Source organism: Micromesistius poutassou (assembly GCF_964030765.1).
Source record: "Micromesistius poutassou genome assembly, chromosome: 9".
NCBI lineage: Eukaryota > Metazoa > Chordata > Actinopteri > Gadiformes > Gadidae > Micromesistius > Micromesistius poutassou.
In genome coordinates, this window is record NC_140279.1 from 17950840 (window position 1) to 17974062 (window position 23223).

Consider the following 23223-nt stretch of genomic DNA (forward strand, 5'->3'; position numbering starts at 1 on the left):
GTGCTGTTCATCTTCGGCTCCCTCCCTCCCTTCGTGTCCACCCCTCCTTCCACGTCTCCTTGATCAAGCCACCAGTCCCTTGTCCCCCCCACACCAGACCCACCGCCTCCGGATCATCGACAACCACCCGGCATTTACGGTCAGGCGGTTACTGGAGGTGGTAGGGGCTACCAGTATCTGGTCCATTGGGAGGGGTATGGCCCTGAGGCGCCGACGTGGATTCCCCGGAGGCAGATCCTAGACCAATCCCTCATAACTGACTTCAACCGGTACCCATACGACTGCAGCCAGGCATCCGCCAGGTTGCGTCCGTTGAGAGGGGGGGGGGGGGGGGGTAATGTCACAAACTCCGCCTAGCCTTCTCTCCATTCAGCTCCACACACCTGCCGGCAATCACCAATCATCTCCCTCTATATCAACCCCGGTTCTCCAGACGATCGTCACCAGATCGTAACAGACCCTGAATAGTTTGTATCTTCTTGTGGCCTCTCTGTTTAATCCTTCTTTCTGAAGAACTATCCAGTCCAACCCTTCTAACCAGTGTTTCCATCTTCCTCAGTTCCATGCTCCTCAGCCCCTCCGTCAGGACTCCACCAGACCCATAACAGATTTCCACTATTCTCCTCCCCCCCCCCCCCAATCCTGTGTCGTGCTTTTGGGTCCGCTACCACCCCCCGTGATTGTAACAGATTGTGTCATTTCATTGGCTAGTCATTGTTATTGTTAGCTACATAAGCCTCTTTAGCAAACCAGCTCGAAAACGGACAACACAACTTTACATTGTATTGCATGCACAGCAACACCCGCAATCCACCTGTGCTCAGTGGCCAAGCCTGGTATTGCAGTTTTTAGCGTGCTGTGGACGGGTCCTTCAAATCATGGGGCCCGGAAGTAGATATCCCCGTTCACTCCAATACAAGTGGGAAAAAGGATTGTGTCTCTGCAAATTTTCTCTGGATATCAATCAAAGGCTCATAATTATCTTTGGACCAAGTTCTATTAAAATGTAAGTTTTCTCTTTTCAAAATGCCACCTCAAGCATTTTATTAGCCGGAGAAGGAGGGGTGGGCAGCTGAAAGGAGTCTCAGTGAAACAAATGTTGTTTCGGCCGGGCCTGCACGTATAGTATCACATATAGAGAATAATCAGGGGAGTTAGTAACTTATACTTCCATGGTCGGTAAACAATGCGACTGTGCTCGCTCAGCCCAGGCGCGCGGGAAGTAGTTTTCGCCCGGGGGTGCTGGTTGCTGGTTGTTGGCGGGGGGGGGTTATGGTCCACGGCTGGAACGCGTATATACGTTGACTTTGTATGGAGTCAACTTATATTTATAAGCTATAATTTTATTTTTTTAAGCTCCGCCACCAAGGGGGGGTTCAAGCACCTGCCGCACCCCTACTTCCCGCGCCACTGGCTCAGACCTCTCGCTTATGATGCTACAATGCTAATAATGCTAGAGAACGAGAATATTTCTACATCCTATTATGTTATTTTTGATCCAGAAAAGGCAGCTGAGACAAGATCACTTTAAACTCACTTTATTTGCTAAAGGTTTTGGTCTATTGTCTATGAAACAAAAGGAGAGGAATTGTATATAACACGCGCGGAGCTTCTCTCAGCTTTACATCTACGATACGCTGCCCAAGAGATTCACTCTTCTAAAAGTTCTAAAAGTTGTGCTTATATAGACAGGTAAAGGTTGGCTTCTTCTACAACGTTTAACCCTGCTCACTTCATCTGTGTGTCCGTTGTTGCCCCCTCTTGACTATGTACAAGTGTTGCAGTTTTATTGCATGTGCTCGGTGCTGCCCCCTTGTGACTATGTGAGGATATTACCTCTTATCTATTGTATGTGCTCGGTGCTGCTCCCTGTGGCTATTGGTGTTCCAACCTATAATGGGTTTTTATAGTATGAGGGCTGTGGGAGAACCTTCAGTCGCACTAGGTGGGAAGACCTCTCCTGGGCCGTCGCCCAGGAGGGGGGGGGGGGGATACCCGATACTGGTTTCTCTTCGGCCCCCGGGGGCTTAACCTGTGCTTGCCCTCCTGGTGTTAGAGATCCTCAGCTAAGCTCGGTAGAGGAAGACTCTGGTCTATGTGTCCAACACAGGTCACTCGTTTAAGCCCCTACGAGGTTTAGCTAAATTTAGGCTACACGCGTTTCGATCGAACTCTGGGGTGTCTCTTACCACCTCAGTCCCTGTGGGCCACGAAGCGGGGAACAATTCTGAACCTCTTTGTATTGCCTCACTCTCCGGACCAGTCACAATCAACCCTGTTTGTGTCATGCACCACTCGCCTATCCTGCGAAGGCTGGGAGAGCTGCGGGCTGTCGGTCGGGCCCCTACTGGGGAGCCGGATCAATCACTGAGGAACTGATTTAATCGCCTACTACAAAATGTAGTGAGGTAGTTTTATTTAGATTTAAAAAACTTGTTTACACAATGACAGAGAAAAGAATTGTCAAGAGAAAGAGGTTAAATGTTCACAGAGTCTAATATATAATACCGTTTTATATTAGATTCACTAAAAGAGTCTAATACAGATTCACTAAAAGAGTCTAAATTCTAAATCATCATTAGGGTTTCTCGTAAGAGGTCTACACGCTCCTTTCTTCGCATGTCTATTAGAGTCAACAATTCAGTCTGTTTAGACTGCATGGGCAGTGTTGCAATAAACCATACAAGCAATTATCAATCAACAATGCAAGTAATTATCAATAAACAATACAAGTAATTATCAATAAACAATACAAGTAATTATCAATAAACAATACAAGTAAAACTAGATATAAGAGAAGTAGTCCGGTTACTCGCAGCTTGGTTCTGCGTGGGAGTTGTCTCAGTAAACCCCCAAAAAATTAAACTAGATAGTCCTCGGGGTCAGATAGAGTCAACGAGTGACTCTATCTGACCCCGTGGGTCAGTGCTACGATAAGCTAGATCTGAGTAAAAGAAGGGACAGAGGGGAATGGGGGTTCCTGTTTCTATGAGGTATTCGGTACACTTTGTGCTGATGTAGCAGCTCAGCAGTTCACATTATATTTTTTATGTTTTTTCATTTCATATTATTAAGTTTTCACATTATGGCAGCACTATTCGATGAGGAAGTCCTGCTCATATATGGTAGTGTCACTGAAAGTCCAGTCTTTTCTATGAACAGATGGCCATGATGGTTCCGCTTTTCTTTGAGGTAGACAGTACCAGAGCTGCGGTTTCACCATGCGCTTTTGCCTGCTTACACACGCTCACACGCCACACATCCAATTTCTCACGTCAAAAAGAAATCGGAGACGCTAACCCTGACCCCCCCCCCCCCCCCCTCTTTTCTTTGCACATATATATTTACTCTTTGGATCGAGCAGATCACTTACTTAAGGCTCTTCCTCGATCAAGCCTAGAGGTAGGATAAACAGTTCAGATATAGGATGCTTTTTGTGATGTTCTTTCACAGAAATGAGATCAAAATTCAACTGTTATCTGGTAGATTGATTAAAACACCTAGGCCTAGTCATGGCCAAGCAGGCCTAGTGAAGGCTAAGATTTAAGATAAGATTTAAATAGCCTAAAATGTGATTTGCTAGTGGCTAATGTACGTGATTATTATGATAACCTCATTTTAATATTCAACTCTTTATGAGTTCATTTTTTAAAGGAAAATTGGCATCAAGATGTCAACCACGGTGAGTCTATGTCCAAACTGTTGATGTAATTTGTATGGCTCCGCCTTACCATAGGTTTTATGACTGAAGGATAATAATATCTCTTATGTTTAATTAGGACCCACAGCCTGGGGACATGATAGAAATCCCTTGTATTGGATACAAGCATTGGGCTGTATACATTGGAGACGGCTTTGTTGTTCACCTGACGGTACCAGATGGTAAGTAGGCCTAACAACACGAGACATTTCTTAAAATACGAACCAAACACAGGGCCTGCTGACATCTTCTCACATCTTAAACATATCCTACTTCAAGAAATCTTCATGTTGTATTTTTGTTGAAGATGTGAATATGGTCTGAAAGTGAATCCCCCAACTCTTTAATATGTAACAAACATAGAAAAGACATTGTAATGGATAGGCCTTCATTTTAGCATTGAGCGCCCCTCTCCTTTGTCTTATTTATACCATAAAGGATCCGGCAGCAGCAGCAGCTATGGAGAGACTTCTTCTGCATATACTCAGACCCCAGGTACGCCACACACTAGACCCACTACAGTTTGTATACCAGGAGAAGGTAGGAGTGGACGATGCCATCACATATCTACTGCACAGGACGCATTCTCATCTGGATAAGGGGAAAAGTGCTGTTAGAATCATGTTCTTTGATTTTTCCAGTGCTTTTAACACCATTCAACCCCTCAGACTGGGAGACAAACTTCTGCAGATGGGTGTGGACGCTCACCTGGTATCCTGGATTACTGACTACCTGACAGGGCAGCCGCAGTTCGTCAGACTGAAGGACTGCCTCTCCGACACTGTGGTCTGCAGCACCGGAGCACCACAGGGAACTGTGCTCTCTCCTGTCCTGTTCACCCTGTACACGTCTGACTTCTGCTACAACAAGGAGTCATGCCACATGCAGAAGTTTTCGGACGATACTGCGATTGTGGGGTGTATCAGGGATGGGCAGGGGGGGAGCACAGGAGCCTGGTGGAGACTTTGTGCAATGGTGCAAACTCAACCACCTGCAACTCAACACTGCTAAGACCAAGGAGAAGGTGGTGGATTTCCATAAGTCTAAGCCCGCTCTGCTGCCAGTCTCCATTGAGGGGGTCAATGTGGAGGCGGTAGGAACATACAAGTACCTGGGGGTACACCTGGACAATAAACTAGACTGGTCAGCCAACACTGATGCGATCTACAAGAAGGGACAGAGCCGGCTGTACTTTCTGAGGAGGCTACGATCCTTTAATGTCTGCAGCAAACTCCTCGGGATGTTCTACCAGTCTGTGGTCGCCAGCGCCCTCTTCTATGCGGTGGTGTGCTGGGGAGGAAGCACTAGGAAGAGGGATGCTGGGCGACTGGAAAGGCTGGTAAGGAAAGCTGGCTCTGTTGTGGGTGCCGAAATGGAGAGCATCACATCAGTAGCAGACAACAGGACCCTGAGCAAACTACTCACCATCATGGACAATGAAAGTCATCCACTCCATAATACCTTCATTCAACACAAGAGCTTGATCAGTTGGAGACTATGCTCACTGACATGCAAAACTGACTGACTGAACAAATCATTTGTCCCCAGGGCTATACAACTGTACAATCTGTCAATGAAAAGGCATTGAGATAGACTTCTCTGCATAGTCTTCACCCTCTTGACCACTGTCCCTACCTCACTGTTTTATCTCACTTTATACAATATTTACTGGCTATGTTAGCCCTTTGCACAGCCCCTCCCTCCCTACCTCAGCTGCACTTCAACCTTAATATTGACTGTTTATTTGTGTTCATCTCCCAATGTTTACATTATTCAGTATAATGTCCATCTTATTTATTGTTGCATTTTCTATGCTCTATTCTCTATGCTGCTATAGGTCCTTTCTACCAGGATCTCTTTTTTTTTATAATCCTGCTTGTGTTATTATGTGTATGTTATGTGTGATGTCTACCTGGACCCTGAATTTACCCTAGGGATCAATAAAGTTACTATCTATCTATCTGTTTAATTATTTATTTATGGTTTATTTGATAGGGACAGATACAGCTATCCAAGTATGATAGCATAATTTGCAACACCCGTCCCTAGGACAAACTAATGACAAAGTTGTAGTTCACTTTGTCAGTGTACTTTGTAATACATTATCTTGCAATGTGTTATTACAAAATTAAAGGAATTATTACTCAGTCTTTGTCAATTTGTTCTGTTGTGCAACGGCAGGAGGGAGAGGAGCACGCCGTACAAAGACTAGCTGTCACTTTATTGTATTATTTTATTGAACATTTTAGTGGATTGGGTGGAGCGATCATGGGTTCCTTAAAGATGTCATTGCATTCGTTTTTTCATTAATTTTACGTTGGTCAATAGTAGCAATGAATGCCCTGTGAGTCGGTTTAGGTGAAATAAATGCTCTGGTGCTCCTGTTTCACACTGTTCTAGTGGAGGAGGTGAGCGGGGATGAACGACCTGATTTTGGCCCTGATGGAGTGTTCCAGATGCCTCGGACACCAGCCTTCCGAGTTTCACTTTTGACGTAATTTCCTGTTATAGCGTTCCCATTCGTTTTTGTGATCGTGTCATTTCATTGGCTAGTCATTGTTATTGTTAGCTACATAAGCCTCTTTAGCAAACCAGCTCGAAAACGGACAACACAACTTTACATAGTATTGCACGCACAGCAGTGACGGACTGGACGGTCTGGCATTTGGGCAGATGCCAGAAGGGCCGCGGCCTCTCGTGGGCCGCTTGGGCCGGCCAATCACGGAGCGGCATGCTTGTCGGGGTCGCGACGGCCCCCCCCCCCCTGTCAACAATCCTGTTCGTGCGCAACCAACTCACCCCCCCCGCCTCCCGTCAACAATCCTGTCCGCGACCAACCCCCCCCCCCCCCCCCCCCCCCCTGTCAACAATTACACCCACGGCCTGTTATAATGTGCAAATGCCAGGGCCGTGTTAAATATTATGATGTCAAAGATTATTCATACCTGTGAAACTGCATATAAATAGCGTGTGGATTGTGGAAACATTTTTTTCCCTGCATGAATGAACATGAATGAAGTATAGTAGGCTATGCCATGCGTTAAAATAATAATAACAATAATACATTCGAGCAAAGTATATCCCAGGCTTCCAAAACGAAATCTAGTTTTAGGGTAAATGATTGGTTAAATGAGTTGGGAAAGAACAGCTGATACAGCGGTAAGTTGTACTTTTAAATCAATGCATCTGCAAACACCGTACAGCAAACACATGTTCTTGACCCAGACATCGTGTACAAGCCCATTACTTTTAGGATTGATGAGTATTTGATCGTGAGAAAACATAGTTTTACCACGAGTGAGTATTTAATAGAATGAATGAATGCGGGTGATGCTTGGTGCGCGTGTGTGTGTGCGCGCCCATGTCTAAACACACGCAAATTAAACACGTAAGTGTGTGAGAAGGAAATCGAGTCAGTCGACCTGCGATAAGCAGCTGACTCTGAACGGACTCGTCTTCGAGATGGACGTGTTCTAACGCATTTTTAATCAATGAAATGTTAACACAACAATATATATCTGACCATTTAATTTTCGAAATTTTAGGTGAAGCCGAGCTTCCCTTGCAGTAGAGAAGTCGCCACTACGAAAGAATGCAATGCAACTAGCGGGATCTAAACAAACTAAGCTCCAGCAAATTACTACAATGCAGAAGTAGTGGAGAATGGCGAAACACAGCAACTCTAGCCTACTCTCAACCAAAATAAAACTAATCGCCGCCCGGTGCAGCAGTGTGAACTGCCCAGTTTTTAGAACGTCTCAGCCCGTCTCGTCGCAAGGAGTTGCGAGTTGCAAGCAGTTGCGTCGCGAATCTTTGGTCTGAACTGGGCTTTAGCATTATAAGCAGTGGCGGTTTTAGGCACGGGCGAAAAACGAGACACACGAGAAAGAAAATGATCCGCATTTTCTATTATCGATAATACCTCAACAACTCCGCCAGCCGGTAATCGCGCGCCCCCCCCCCCCCCCTCCCCCTCCCCTCCGTCAACAAATCCGCCACACACTGCTACCTGGTCTGTGGGAAACACTGCAAGCTGTCACTCCGATCGAGACTGGCCAATAGAGACGTGTCTTACATCTTTCGGCGTAGGTCTCGCCCACGAGATTCAGCTCAACAGCAAGCAAAACTTTTGGATTCGCAAGCAAAACTTTTGGATTTGCAAGCAAAACTTTTGGATTCGCAAGCAAAACTTTTGGATTTGCAAGCAAAACTTTTGGATTCGCAAGCAAAACTTTTGGATTCGCAAACAAAGCTTTTGGATTCGCAAGCAAAAATTTTGGATTCGCAAACAAAGCTTTTGGATTCGCAAGCAAAAATTTTGGATTTGCAAGCAAAACTTTTGGATTCGCAAGCAAAACTTTTGGATTCGCAAACAAAGCTTTTGGATTCGCAAGCAAAACTTTTGGATTCGCAAACAAAGCTTTTGGATTCGCAAGCAAAAATTTTGGATTCGCAAACAAAGCTTTTGGATTTGCAAACAAAACTTTTGGATTTGCAAACAAAACTTTTGGATTCCCATTAATACATTTTTAATCACATTTATTTTACTTGCAATAAAACATTTTTTGATTGCAGTGTCGATAGTTTTGCTCTCAAATCTATTTTTTGATTGCAGTGTGGAAAGTTTTGCCCTCAAACCTATTCTGTTTGATTGCATAATAAAGACACAAATCTACCTCCATACGGAAATAGATATCCCCGTTCACTCCAATACAAGTGGGTTTGTGTCTCTGCAAATTTTCTCTGGATATCAATCAAAGGCTCATAATTATCTTTGGACCAAGTACTATTAAAAAGTATGTTTTCTCTTTTCAAAATGCCACCTCAAGCATTTTATTAGCCGGAGAAGGAGGGGTGGGCAGTCTTAGGCTGGGTTGCACCAACATGGATAAAATTAATCCTGGTTTAGGGTTAATCTAGCCTAGGGTTAGTAAATCTAGGTTTAAACTGGTTTATAATTAATCAGAGACGCGTTGCACATCTTAGTTGTAACCCTGGATTAATTAAACTAGTTTAAAGAAGGATTAAAATAGGATTAGTTTGTGTTCAGTGTCTGCGATGATGGATTCTGGCGAAATGTGAACAAATTCACGCTGTATGCTTGATAAAGATGGACCACAATATATTCACTAGCTCTCTTGTGAATAAATGATTAACTTGTTGCGTTTATTTACAGAGTCTATGGCTGGGTTGCACCAACATGGTTTAACTCTTAAACTGGATTAAATCAAGGTTTAACTGTTAACCGTGTTGCACCAAACTTTAAACCTAATTTAAACCTTGTTTAATATTAATCCTGGTTATATTTAACCCTTTGGTAATCTCAGTTTAAACTCCATTTAAACTGAGATTAATTAATTTAAGTCTGTTGCACCAGTAATTTTAAACCTATTCTTAACCTGGTTTAATGGTTATATTTGAACCACCTCTGGAGGAGGTTTATGTTAGGTTTATCACAGTTTTCTTGACAACATGGCTGTATATCTTCGCTGAATGGGGTTAGAGGAAAGAGTTCATCGCAGGAAAATTAGAGATAGGTTAAACCCAATTGAAATTTATGAAAATAGTTTTCACAGCTGCGGGATCATATCAGTGATTTTCTTTGACCTGAGCTACCATGTTGGGGCAGCCCAGCTAGAGGGTCCATAATCATTGGTGGTCCTCCGCCAGGTAGAAACATCCGCCTCCTCTCTCCTGCCGCGTCCTTTTTTGCCTTTGCATTTTAATTCAAGGCCGACCTGAGCTGTGCCACTTGGGCAGGGGCCACTCGTTTTCTCCCCTCTGTAAATATAGACTTGGTAAATATACTCTGTAAATAAAAGCAACAAGTTAATCATTTATTCACGAGAAAGCTAGTGAATTAATGTGCTCCATCTTTATCAAGCATACATCGTGAATTTGTTCACCATTCGCCAGAATCCATCATTGCAGACATTGAACACAAACTAATCCTATTTTAATCCTTGTTTAAACTAGTTTAACTAATCCAGGGTTAAAACTAAGATGTACAACGCGTCTCTGATTAATTATAAATCAGTTTAAACCTAGATTAACCCTAAACCAGGATTAATTTAATCCATGTTGGTGCAACCCAGCCATAGTGAAACAAATGTTTCAGCCGGGCCTCTGAGAGGGCTCAGTGCACGTATAGTATCACATATAGAGAATAATCAGGGGTGTTAGTAACTTATTCTTCCATGGTCAGTAAACAATGCGACTGTGCTCGCTCAGACCTCTCGCTTATGATGCCACAATGCTAACAATGCTAGAGAACGAGAATATTTCTACATCCGGAACGTCATGCACTAGGGCGTGGCTAGGCTCCCATGATGCGGAAGCAATTCTGTCCTTGATGTTACCCTGCGCCACTGAGCAGTTTCCATAGGAATGAATTGGCGCCACGTCTCAATCCGGTGTCCATTCTTTATAGGTCCATGGTCGCAAGCCAAGGTGGGCGAGGCCATGAATACTAATTCACCAACTGACGTCAGTTGGTGAGGCTTTTCTGATTCAACCGCTTATGTGTCCATTTTCTTTCATTTGCTAATGCAGGCAATCGAGGTAGAAGAACATTTTCACGTTCAGCATGCATATGCAACTCAGAGTTTCCTGTGTGGATGGACTAAGGACTAAGGAACAGTTCACTCAAAATGCATAATTATGTAGTTGTTTATCCTTGGTCCACCACTAAGTGATGCAATTTGACATCAGTTGGTTCTTTCTTACACTTAACAAACACTACACTTGTGTGTATTGTGTGTGTGTGATAGTTTAGGGCGTTCACCTTATTGATGTAGCACTATAGCACGTTGGATAGAAGTGCCTGAGAAAAGGGGTGCCAAAGGGGATGAGTGTGTGTTAAAGGTCCCATGACATGCCACCGGGTGTGGTGGGATTAGCCGTTACAAGCCGTTTTGGAAATCAGCCCCATAACACATCACAGGTGTGCGTGTCCACCTAGATGTGTGACGGATAGATGAGCAAAGTTTGCTACAGTCCACTGGGTATGCTGGTAGTCTGATCTATCCAGTACACATCTAGGTGGACACGCCCACTTCCTGCCCCATGTGACGTCATATAGGGCAGGAAACGGCTTGTAACGGCTAATCACACCACAGGTGGCATGTCATGGCACCTTTAAACATTGAAGTTTCACTTTCAGTACAATGGTTTTCTATAAGATAGATGGATAACTTTAATGCCATGTCAACACAGTTGATTGGACATTGTCTTAGTGCCACACAGGGTTAGGGTTATCATTCAAACCAGTAAACATATGAAAAGATCTTGGTTACTGTGGGACTTTGGTGTTGCGTGAAAATAAACTGAATCAGTAAAAGTATGAGTGAAGGCAAACTCGTAGGCTTTGATGGTTGGAAAATAATGGTTCCTTCCTTCCTGACTTGTAATGAAACCGAAAGTTTTCTTTGCACAAATTTTTCCTCTTTGAATCGAGCAGATCACTTACTTAAGGCTCTTCCTCGGACAAGCCTAGAGGTAGGATAAACTTTTTCTTTTTTTTTAATATGTAGGCCTACAATCTAAGTTCAGATATAGGATGCTTTTTATGATGTTCTTTCACAGAAATAAGATCAAAATTCAACTGTTATCTGGTAGCTTGATTAAAACACCTCGATGTGTAGGCCTAGTCATAGCACAGCATTTAAATAGGCTAAAATGTGATTTGCTAGTGGTTAATGTAAGTAATTATTATGATAACCTAATTTTAATATTCAACCCTTTATGATTTATGTTGTTAATTCCTAAGTTCATTTTTCAAGATGTCATGGTTCATGTCAACCAAGGTGAGTCTATGTCCAAACTGTTGATGTAATTTGTATGGCTCCGCCTTACCATAGGTTTTATGACTGAAGGATAATAATATCTCTTATGTTTAATTAGGACCCACAGCCTGGGGACATGATAGAAATCCCTCGTGCAGGATACAGCCATTGGGCTGAACACTTCGCTACAGACCTGCGCTACGGCAGAAGTATATCTCGACAGGTGAGCCTTCCTGGTGTGTAATGTGGGTACTGTGGTAACTACATGGGAGGGCTACTTATATATTTATGAAATAGTGTATTTATCAATTTATCTGTGGTCTACTTATCTCACAATAACTCCCTTATTACTACAGAGCAGTCTATCCTTCCTGTTATTGTGGACAGCGTATATTCTACTCATGTACACAGCATCACAATTGTGTGTGTGTGTGTGTGTGTGTGTGTGTGTGTGTGTGTGTGTGTGTGTGTGTGTGTGTGTGTGTGTGTGTGTGTGTGTGTGTGTCCTCGCAGGTACTTGGAGTTGTTACTGCCGTAGTGGCGATCCCAGCAGCAATTGCGGCTGGTGCAGCTGCTCCAGTTGTACTCGGAGCAGCCCTACTGAGTTTTCTCTTTGCAAAATCCTCATCCTAAAACACAATAGATAAGAATATGTGACATTAACACAATTTAAACCAACTGTTTAATGACAAAGTTGTAGTTCACTTTGTCAGTGAACTTTGTAATACATTATCTTGCAATGTGTTTATTACAAAATTAAAGGAATTATTACTCAGTCTTTGTAAATTTGTTCTGTTGTGCAACGGCAGGAGGGAGAGGAGCACGGCGTACAAAGACTAGCTGTCACTTTATTGTATTATGTTATTGAACATTTGAGTGGATTGGGTGGAGCGATCATGGGTTCCTTAAAGATGTCATTGCACCGTTTTTCCATTAATTTTACGTTGGTCAATAGTAGCAATGAATGCCCTGTGAGTCGGTTTAGGTGAAATAAATGCTCTGGTGCTCCTGCTTCACACTGTTCTAGTGGAGGAGGTGGGCAGGGATGAAGGACCTGATTTTGGCTCTGATGGGGTGTTCCAGACATAGACATAATAAAGAGTAGACGCCACATCGACCGCTACTGCCTACTGGCGCTGACGAGCCGCGGGGCCGCCATCTCGGACCGGTCGACCGCTCCACTCAGTGTAATCTGTTTGGTGCAATGAACTGTCAGCGCATTTAATTAATCAAACCTCACTGAATACCAAACTGATTTTCACACAGGTTTTTTTTTGGCTGCAAAGGTCATACATGTAGCCGTGATACAGGCCACATTGTTCGGCGTGTTTTAATATTCATAGTGGGCTTAACAGTAATAGAATATTCTGATATATGATATAAAGTGACCAGACGTCCGAGATCAAAACTGGGAACGTAATCCCTGAAAAGGGGGAAAAACAGATTTTTTCCCCCAGTTTGACTAGCAATCTGATTGAAAAACCTAATGTGTCTTCAAAAACAAAACGGGGACAGGTAGTTTTTCTGTATTTAGCCAGGGACAGGCAACCAAAAACGGGGACGTCTGATCACCCTATGATATGTGATGTAGGCTATGATAGGTATTTTTTGCAAATCACACACTATAAATATGATAGAGAATCAGAAACAAATAGGGGCAGTAAAGTCAGCTATTTTAATAAGTTGAAGAAACCATATATGATTAGGCTATATATAAATATATACATAGCATACATAAATAATATATGAATACATTATATATCTATATATAAACACATGAAAGTGTTTGTATGAGCTAAAACCCCTGAAAGAGGACTGTTTTGCAGAGCTTCTTTCTCGTGCTCCCTTTCTGCAGTTCAAGAGAGGCGAGTTTGGCAATGCGGTTATGAAACACAGACACAACCAAAGTGCACAAAGTGTTTATGCAGTAAAGTGCAGAGTGCATTTAGTACAGGTTTGCTCCTGACCTGTTATGAAAGCGAAAGTTTTCTTTGCACATATATATTTCCTCTGGATCAAGCAGATCACTTACTTAAGGCTCTTCCTCGGACAAGCCTAGAGGTCGGATAAACTTTTTTTTTTTTTTTTAATATATATATATGTATGCCTACAATCTAAGTTCAGATATAGGATGCTTTTTGTGATGTTCTTTTACAGAAATAAGATCAAAATTCAACTGTTATCTGGTAGCTTGATTAAAACACCTCGATGTGTAGGCCTAGTCATAGCACAGCAGGCCTAGTGAAGGCTATTTAAATAGGCTAAAATGTGATTTGCTAGTGGCTAATGTACGTGATTATTATGATAACCTAATTTTAATATTCAACCCTTTATGATTTATGTTGTTAATTCCTAAGTTCATTTTTCAAGATGTCATGGTTCAGGTCAACCGAGGTGAGTCTATGTCCAAACTGTTGATGTAATTTGTATGGCTCCGCCTTACCATAGGCTTTATGACTGAAGGATAATAATATCTCTTATGTTTAATTAGGGCCCACAGCCTGGGGACATGATAGAAATCCCTCGTATTGGATTCAAGCATTGGGCTGTATACACTGGAGACGGCTTTGTTGTTCACCTGACGGTACCAGATGGTAAGTAGGCCTAACAACACGAGACATTTCTTAAAATACGAACCAAACACAGGGCCTGCTGACATCTTCTCACATCTTAAACATATCCTACTTCAAGAAATCTTCATGTTGTATTTTTGTTGAAGATGTGAATATGGTCTGAAAGTGATGTGTGAAATCCCCCAACTCTTTAATATGTAACAAACATAGAAAAGACATTGTAATGGATAGGCCTTCATTTTAGCATTGAGCGCCCCTCTCCTTTGTCTTATTTATACCATAAAGGATCCGGCCAAAGCAGCAGCAGCAGTAGCGGCGGGGGGGGTTCAAGAGGCTTAGTGAAGAAGGAACAACTGAGAGAAGTTGCTCCAGGTAACAATTGGAAAGTCAACAATTTGTGGGACCACGAGCGGACACCCCGGAACGCCAGGGTCATCAAGAAGGAAGCTCTCAAGCTGGTGGGCACCCAGCCGTGGTACAATCTCATAAACAGGAACTGCGAACACTTCGCTACAGGCCTGCGCTACGGCACAAGTATATCTCGACAGGTGAGCCTTCCTGGTGTGTAATGTGGGTACTGTGGTAACTACATGGGAGGGCTACTTATATATTTATGAAATAGTGTATTTATCAATTTATCTGTGGTCTACTTATCTCACAATAACTCCCTTATTACTACAGAGCAGTCTATCCTTCCTGTTATTGTGTGTGTGTGTGTGTGTGTGTGTGTGTGTGTGTGTGTGTGTGTGTGTGTGTGTGTGTGTGTGTGTGTGTCCTCGCAGGTAGCTCTTCTACTAAGACTAGTCTTTGCCATAATAGGGGCAATCCTAGGAGGATGGTCTGTGTCTGAAAGTGCAGCTGTTGCAGTTGCAGGCGGAGGAGTACTGGGAGGAGTACTGGGTTTTTTCTTATTCAAGCTCTTGAGAATAATCTTAGAATAATCCCCTGTAAAAATCTAAACCTAAAACACAATAGATAAGAATATGTGACATTAACACAATTTAAACCAACTGTTTAATGACAAACTTGTAGTTCACTTTGTCAGTGTACTTTGTAATACATTATCTTGCAATGTGTTTATTACAAAATTAAAGGAATTATTACTCAGTCTTTGTAAATTTGTTCTGTTGTGCAACGGCACACGTTCATCCTCACGATCATAGACCGCTTTTCCAAGACCGCTCACTTTGTTGCCCTCCCCGCCCTCCCCTCTGCCAGGGGGACCTCTTGGTCGGACCTCTTGGTCGCCCACATGGCATTCCCTCCAACATTGTCTCCGATCGTGGGCCCCAGTTCATCTCCCAGGTTTGGCGCGCCTTCTGCGCGGCCCTTGGAGCCACCACGAGCCTCTCTTCTGGTTACCACCCCCAATCCAGTGGTCAAGCAGAGCAAGTGAATCAGGAGATGGAGGCTATGCTCCGTTGCGTCACCTCCTCCAACCCTTCCTCCTGGGGGTACTCAATTGCCATGGGTCGAGTACGCCCACAACTCCCTCTCTAGTGCCCCTACAGGTCGGTCCCCATTCCAATGCTCCCTGGGTTACCAGCCCCCTCTGTTTCCTTCCCAGGAGGCAGAGATCTCTGTCCCCTCCATTCAGGCCCACATGCGCCGCTGCCAGCGCACCTGGGGTAAGACCCACGCTGCGCTACTTCGGGCTTCCACTCGCTCCCAACGTCAGGCTAACCGCCACCGGGCTAACCGTCAGGCTAACCGCCACCGGGCCCCGGCGCCTCGCTATGCCCCTGGCCAGCAGGTTTGGCTCTCATCCCGGGACCTCCCACTCAGGGGAGACTCCCGCAAGCTCGCCCCCCCCCCCCCCCCCGTTATGTTGGTCCTTTTGTTATCTACTCCCTCGTCAATCCCTGTGCTGTTCGTCTTCGGCTCCCTCCCTCCCTTCGTGTCCACCCAACCTTCCACGTCTCCTTGATCAAGCCCGTCTCCACCAGTCCCTTGTCCCCCCCCCCCACACCAGACCCACCGCCTCCGGATCATCGACAACCACCCGGCATTTACGGTCAGGCGGTTACTGGAGGTGGTAGGGGCTACCAGTATCTGGTCCATTGGGAGGGGTATGGCCCTGAGGCGCCGACGTGGATTCCCCGGAGGCAGATCCTAGACCAATCCCTCATAACTGACTTCAACCGGTACCCATACGACTGCAGCCAGGCATCCGCCAGGTTGCGTCCGTTGAGAGGGGGGGGGGGGTAATGTCACAAACTCCGCCTAGCCTTCTCTCCATTCAGCTCCACACACCTGCCGGCATCATCAACTCCACACACCTGCCGGCAATCACCAATCATCTCCCTCTATATCAACCCCGGTTCTCCAGACGATCGTCGCCAGATTGTGACAGACCCTGAATAGTTTGTATCTTCTTGTGGCCTCTCTGTTTAATCCTTCTTTCTGAAGAACTATCCAGTCCAACCCTTCTAACCAGTGTTTCCGTCTTCCGGAAGTAGATATCCCCGTTCACTCCAATACAAGTGGGAAAAAGGATTGTGTCTTTGCAAATTTTCTCTGGATATCAATCAAAGGCTCATAATTATCTTTGGACCAAGTTCTATTAAAATGTAAGTTTTCTCTTTTCAAAATGCCACCTCAAGCATTTTATTAGCCGGAGAAGGAGGGGTGGGCAGCTGAAAGGAGTCTCAGTGAAACAAATGTTGTTTCGGCCGGGCCTGCACGTATAGTATCACATATAGAGAATAATCAGGGGAGTTAGTAACTTATACTTCCATGGTCGGTAAACAGCCCAGGCGCGCGGGAAGTAGTTTTCGCCCGGGGGTGCTGGTTGCTGGTTGTTGGCGGGGGGGGTTACGGTCCACGTAGAGTTTGTCGGCTGGAACGCGTATATACGTTGACTTTGTATGGAGTCAACTTATATTTATAAGCTATAATTTTTTTTTTTTAAGCTCCGCCACCAAGGGGGGGTTCAAGCTCCTGCCGCACCCCTACTTCCCGCGCCACTGGCTCAGACCTCTCGCTTATGATGCTACAATGCTAATAATGCTAGAGAACGAGAATATTTCTACATCCTATTATGTTCTTTTTGATCCAGAAAAGGCAGCTGAGATGAGATCACTTTTAACTCACTTTATTTGCTAAAGGTTTTGGTCTATTGTGTATGAAACAAAAGGAGAGGAATTGTATATAACACGCGCGGAGCTTCTCTAAGCTTTACATCTACGATATGCCGCCCAAGAGATTCACTCTTCTAAAAGTTCTAAAAGTTCTAAAAGTTGTGCTTATATAGACAGGTAAAGGTAGGCTTCTTCTACAACGTTTAACCCTGCTCACTTCATCTGTGTGTCCGTTGTTGCCCCCTCTTGACTATGTACAAGTGTTGCAGTTTTATTGCATGTGCTCGGTGCTGCCCCCTTGTGACTATGTGAGGATATTACCTCTTATCTATTGTATGTGCTCGGTGCTGCTCCCTGTGGCTATTGTCGAGTGTTCCAACCTATAATGGGTTTTTATAGTATGAGGGCTGTGGGAGAACCTTCAGTCGCACTAGGTGGGAAGACCTCTCCTGGGCCGTCGCCTAGGAGGGGGGATACCCTATACTGGTTTCTCTTCGGCCCCGGGGCTTAACCTGTGCTGGCCCTCCTGGTGTTAGAGATCCTCAGCTAAGCTCGGTAGAGGAAGACTCTGGTCTATGTGTCCAACACAGGTCACTCGTTTAAGCCCCTACGAGGTTAAGCTAAATTTAGGCTATACGCGTTTCGATCAAACTCTGGGGTGTCTCTTACCACCTCAGTCCCTGTGGGCCACGAAGCGGGGAACAATTCTGAACCTCTTTGTGTTGCCTCACTCTCCGGACCAGTCACCATCAACCCTGTTTGTGTCATGCACCACTCCGCGAAGACTGGGAGAGCTGCGGGCTGTCGGTCGGGCCCCTACTGGGGAGCCAGATCAATCACTGAGGAACTGATTTAATCGCCTTTAATCGCCACTACATGTAGTGAGGTACTTTTATTTAGATTTAAAAAACTTGTTTACACAATGACAGAAAAGAATTGTCAAGAGAAAGAGGTTAAATGTTCACGGAGTCTAATATATAATACCGTTTTACACAATGAAAATTACGATTTCATTAAAAGAGTCTAAATGTTGTTTCGGCCGGGCCTCTGAGAGGGCTCAGTGCACGTATAGTATCACATATAGAGAATAATCAGGGGTGTTAGTAACTTATACTTCCATGGTCGGTAAACAATGCGACTGTGCTCGCTCAGACCTCTCGCTTATGATGCCACAATGCTAACAATGCTAGAGAACGAGAATATTTCTACATCCGGAACGTCATGCACTAGGGCGTGGCTAGGCTCCCATGATGCGGAAGCAATTCTGTGATTGATGTTGCCCTGCGCCACTGAGCAGTTTCCATAGGAATGAATTGGCGCCACGTCTCAATCCGGTGTCCATTCTTTATAGGTCCATGGTCGCAAGCCAAGGTGGGCGAGGCCATGAATACTAATTCACCAACTGACGTCAGTTGGTGAGGCTTTTCTGATTCAATCGCTTATGTGTCTATTTTCTTTCATTTGTTAATGCAGGCAATCGAGGTAGAAGAACATTTTCACGTTCAGCATGCATATGCAACTCTGATTTTCCTGTGTGGATGGACTAAGGACTAAGGAATAGTTCACTCAAAATGCATAATTATGTAGTTGTTTATCCTTGGTCCACCACTAAGTGATGCAATTTGACATCAGTTGGTTCTTTCTTACACTTAACAAACACTACACTTGTGTGTATTGTGTGTGTGTGATAGTTTAGGGCGTTCACCTTATTGATGTAGCACTATAGCACGTTGGATAGAAGTGCCTGAGAAAAGGGGTGCCAAAGGGGATGAGTGTGTGTTAAAGGTGCCATGACATGCCACCGGGTGTGGTGGGATTAGCCGTTACAAGCCGTTTTGGAAATCAGCCCCATAACACACCACAGGTGTGTGTGTCCACCTAGATGTGTGATGGATAGATGAGCAAAGTTTGCTACAGTCCACTGGGTAGGCCGATAGACTGATCTATCCAGCACACATCTAGGTGGACACGCCCACTTCCTGCCCCATGTGACGTCATACAGGGCAGGAAACGGCTTGTAACGGCTAATCACACCACACCTGGTGGCATGTCATGGCACCTTTAAACATTGAAGTTTCACTTTCAGTACAATGGTTTTCCATAAGATAGATAACTTTATTGCCATGTCAACACAGTTGATTGGACGTTGTCTTAGTGCCACACAGGGTTAGGGTTATCATTCAAACCAGTAAACATATAAAAAAATCTTGGTTACTGTGGGACTTTGGTGTTGCGTGAAAATAAACTGAATCAGTTAAAGTATGAGTGAAGGCACATTCGTAGGCTTTGATGGTTGGAAAATAACGGTTCCTTCCTTCCTGACTTGTAATGAAACCAAAAGTTTTCTTTGCACAAATTTTTCCTCTTTGAATCGAGCAGATCACTTACTTAAGGCTCTTCCTCGGACAAGCCTAGAGGTAGGATAAACTTTTTTTTTTTAATATATATATGTAGGCCTACAATCTAAGTTCAGATATAGGATGCTTTTTGTGATGTTCTTTCACAGAAATAAGATCAAAATTCAACTGTTATCTGGTAGCTTGATTAAAACACCTAGTCATAGCACAGCAGGCCTAGTGAAGGCTATTTGGATAGGCTAAAATGTGATTTGCTAGTGGCTAATGTACGTGATTATTATGATAACCTCATTATAATATTCAACCCTTTATGATTTCTGTTGTTAATTCCTAAGTTCATTTTTTAAAGGAAAATCAAGATGTCAACCACGGTGAGTCTATGTCCAAACTGTTGATGTAATTTGTATGGCTCCGCCTTACCATAGGTTTGATGACTGAAGGATAATAATATCTCTTATGTTTAATTAGGACCCACAGCCTGGGGACATGATAGAAATCCCTCGTGCAGGATACAGCCATTGGGCTGTATACATTGGAGACGGCTTTGTTGTTCACCTGACGGTACCATATGGTAAGTAGGCCTAACAACACGAGACATTTCTTAAAATACGAACCAAACACAGGGCCTGCTGACATCTTCTCATATCTTAAACATATCCTACTTATATCCTATCTATATCCAAATCTTCATGTTGTATTTTTGTTGAAGATGTGAATATGGTCTGAAAGTGATGTGTGAAATCCCCCAACTCTTTAATACGTAACAAACATAGAAAAGACATTGTAATGGATAGGCCTTCATTTTAGCATTGAGCGCCCCTCTCCTTTGTCTTATTTATACCATAAAGGATCCGGCCAAAGCAGCAGCAGCAGCAGCAGCAGCAGCAGCAGTAGCAGCGGGTCTCTGCGTGTTTCAAGAGGCTTAGTGAAGAAGGAACAACTGAGAGAAGTTGCTCCAGGTAACAATTGGAGAGTCAACAATTCTTGGGACCACAAGTGGAAATACCGAGATGCCAGGGTCATCGTGAAGGAAGCTCTCAAGCTGGTGGGCACCTGGCCGCGGTACCATCTCTTACACAGGAACTGCGAACACTTCGCTACAAACCTGCGCTACGGCAGAAGTGTATCTCGACAGGTGAGCCTTCCTGGTGTGTAATGTGGGTACTGTGGTAACTACATGGGAGGGCTACTTATATATTTATAAAATAGTGTATTTATCAATTTATCAGTGGTCTACTTATCTCACAATAACTCCCTTATTACTACAGAGCAGTCTATCCTTCCTGTTATTGTGGACAACAGCGTATAATATACTCATGTACACAGCATCACAATCAATTGTTTGTGTGTGTGCGTGTGTGTGTGTGTGTGTGTGTCCTCACAGGTAATTATTGGACTTGTAATTGCCGGACTGGCAATCCGAGCAGTTTGGAGATATTTCATGTAAAAAATCATCCAACCAACACAATAGATAAGAATATGTGACATTAACACAATTTAAACCAACTGTTGTAGTTCACTTCATCAGTGTACTTTGTAATACATTATCTTGCAATGTGTTTATTACTAAATTAAAGGAATTATTACTCAGTCTTTGTAAATTTGTTCTGTTGTGCAACGGCAGGAGGGAGAGGAGCACGCCGTACAAAGACTAGCTGTCACTTTATTGTATTATTTTATTGAACATTTGAGACTAAACACAGAGATTTCAAATTTCTCATCCTTTGAACACCTTGCCTTCTCCCTCCCCAACTCTATCACCACTGTTCTAATCTACCGTCCTCTGAAGCCACACCCATCTTTTCTCTCTGAACTGTCTGAACTCCTCACCATTGCGTCCTCTCTCTCTTCCCGCCTCCTACTTACCGGTGACTTCAACATCCACATGGACAAGCCGACCGCCCCACTGACATCTGACTTCCTCTCCCTTCTTGACTGTTTCCACCTCACCCAACACATTGACTTCCCCACCCATACCAAAGGAAATATCCTCGACATAGTCTGCTCCGCCTCCCTACCCGTATCTAACCCCCATCCTCTCCCCTTCCCACTCTCTGATCATCTCTGCATCCTCTTCTCCGCTCCTCTACCCTCACCCCATAATCCCAAAAAGCTCTCCATTTCCTACCATAACATCAAATCAGTCAACCCACTCTCACTCTCCCAGCTCATATCCTCTGCCTTCCCCCCTTTTCCCCTGACGACTATGCTATCATGCTCAACTCCATCCTTTCTGACTCCCTTGACTCCTGGAAAACTTCCTCTGTCTCATTCACTAACTCCGCCCCCTGGTACACCCCGGAACTCCGCACCATGAAACAGACTGGCCGCCAACTCGAGCGATTATGCAAACGAACCCGCCTCACCGTTCATGCCGAAGCCTACAAACATCACATCTCCTCCTACCGTGACGCTCTCCATGCTGCTAAATCCGCTCACGGTAACACTTTACAATAAGGTACACAGAAACGTAGGTAGTTACTGAGGAACGAATGAGTAACGAATGAGGAACGAATGAGGAACGAATGAGTAACGAATGATGAACAACGAAGTGACAGTTACTCAGTAACTACTGAGGAGTTACTGGTAAACAGACCAGGGGACTACTGAGGAACGAATGAGTAACGAATGAGGAACGAATGAGTAACGAATGATGAACGACGAAGTGACAGTTACTCAGTAACTACTGAGGAGTTACTGGTAAACAGACCAGGGGACTACTGTATTCGTTACTGAGTAACGAATGATGAACAACCAGGGGCCCTAAAGTGACAGTTACTCAGTAACTACTGAGGAGTTACTGGTAAATAGACCAGGGGACTACTGTATTCGTTACTGAGTAACGAATGATGAACAACCAGGGGCCCTAAAGTGACAGTTACTCAGTAACTACTGAGGAGTTACTGGTAAACAGACTAGGGGATACTGTATTAATGAATCATTCTGTGAAATAGCAAACTGACCAATTTATTATGAAAGCAACTGAATTTTCCTGGGATTTCACAATTAGTTAATAAATTAACAAGGCACAGACGGGATGATTGTCATATTTTAATAAAGATATTCACAATACATACATTCATATTCACATTTAAGGTTTATTATGTGGCATTAGTAATGTTGAAGGCTTAAAAGCAATTGTCCACCACTGCAGGGCACGCTTTAAACCTGCCTCCCTTGGTTTCAAGCGCTGTCGAGGGCTGGCTTGGGTCCCACACTGGATCGACTGGTAGAGCTGGATCTGACTGATGAGTTGTTACTCTTTCGCGATCCATTCGTTCACCAGTAGTTAAGCTTTATGAATCATTTGTTTACCATTAGTGAAGCTTTTTGTGTACCTTCATGTAAAGTAATGCATCATACTGAGTTGTTACTCTTTCGCGAACCATTCGTTCACCAGTAGTTAAGCTTTATGAATCATTCGTTTACCAGTAGTGAAGCTTTTTGTGTACCTTCATGTAAAGTAATGCATCATACTGAGTTGTTACTCTTTCGCGAACCATTCGTTCACCAGTAGTTAAGCTTTATGAATCATTCGTTTACCAGTAGTGAAGCTTTTTGTGTACCTTCATGTAAAGTAATGCATCATACTGAGTTATTACTCTTTCGCGAACCATTCGTTCACCAGTAGTTAAGCTTTATGAATCATTCGTTTACCAGTAGTGAAGCTTTTTGTGTACCTTCATGTAAAGTAATGCATCATACTGAGTTGTTACTCTTTCGCGAACC

At 43.9% G+C, this 23223-nt stretch overlaps 2 long non-coding RNA genes across 2 annotated transcripts; both read left to right on the forward strand.

Annotated features, from left to right (window-relative positions):
* Positions 1-11132: 11132 nt before the first annotated feature.
* Positions 11133-12259, forward strand: LOC311352709. The gene is made up of 3 exons (XR_014636932.1): positions 11133-11197; positions 11603-11707; positions 11998-12259. It is a non-coding gene; the product is annotated as an uncharacterized lncRNA (long non-coding RNA).
* Positions 12260-13417: 1158 nt separating this feature from the next.
* Positions 13418-14324, forward strand: LOC311352809. The gene is made up of 3 exons (XR_014636941.1): positions 13418-13545; positions 13855-13878; positions 13976-14324. It is a non-coding gene; the product is annotated as an uncharacterized lncRNA (long non-coding RNA).
* The last annotated feature ends 8899 nt before the right edge of the window (positions 14325-23223 follow it).